Below are 842 nucleotides of genomic sequence, written 5' to 3'. Positions count from 1 at the left end.
ATGATGATAAGGAGAAGAAGAAGAAGAAGAAGAAGAGGAAGAAGAAGAAGAAGAAGAAGAAGAGGAAGAAGAAGAAGAAGAAGAAGAGGAAGAAGAAGAGGAAGAAGAAGAAGAAGAGGAAGAAGAAGAGGAAGAGGAAGAAGAAGAGGAAGAAGAGGGAGGAGGAGAAGAAGAAGAAGAAGAAGAAGAAGAAGAAGAAGAAGATCAACGGTGGGCACAACAGCAGTACTAAGAAAACTAATAGCAAAAATGACTGTAAATAGCAAAGATAAAATGAAAAAATTTTAAATAACAATAAATGAATAAATAAATAAATAAATAATAGAATATTTTGATTATGAATCTTAGGCATCATCAAGTATTGACACAAAATGTAAAACAAAATATGCTAAATATCTCTGATGATGAGTAATTAAATTCTATTTCCGGAATGAACGGACGCCATTTTGTGTTTCCCATACATGGCCTCGTTATTAGAAAAAAGTCATATATAGATTAGACTCTCCTTAAATTATAACTATATCGTCATTTGAGAATCAAAAGACGTTAGGGTTGTCGTTGCTGCTATTGCTGCTCTTTTTGTTGTTGTTGGTGGTGGTGGTGGTGATAGTTTTGAGGTGATAATGTTAGTTATTATAATTTAGACTCAGATCAGTTTTGATCGAACGTACCCATGGCCTTAGTTAATACAGCCGTTACCATGTCGTCATTATTTCAACTATAGCAAGGCGGCGCGCTGGCAAAATCCTTGTCATGCTGGACTTAATGCCTTGCAGCAATTCATCCAGTTTTACGTTTGTGAGTTCAAATTCTGTGTAAACAGAAAAAAAAAAGAAAAAGAT

This window comes from Octopus bimaculoides, chromosome 12, assembly GCF_001194135.2.
Source record: "Octopus bimaculoides isolate UCB-OBI-ISO-001 chromosome 12, ASM119413v2, whole genome shotgun sequence".
NCBI classification, from domain to species: Eukaryota; Metazoa; Mollusca; class Cephalopoda; order Octopoda; family Octopodidae; genus Octopus; species Octopus bimaculoides.
This window is presented reverse-complemented; position numbering follows the sequence as displayed.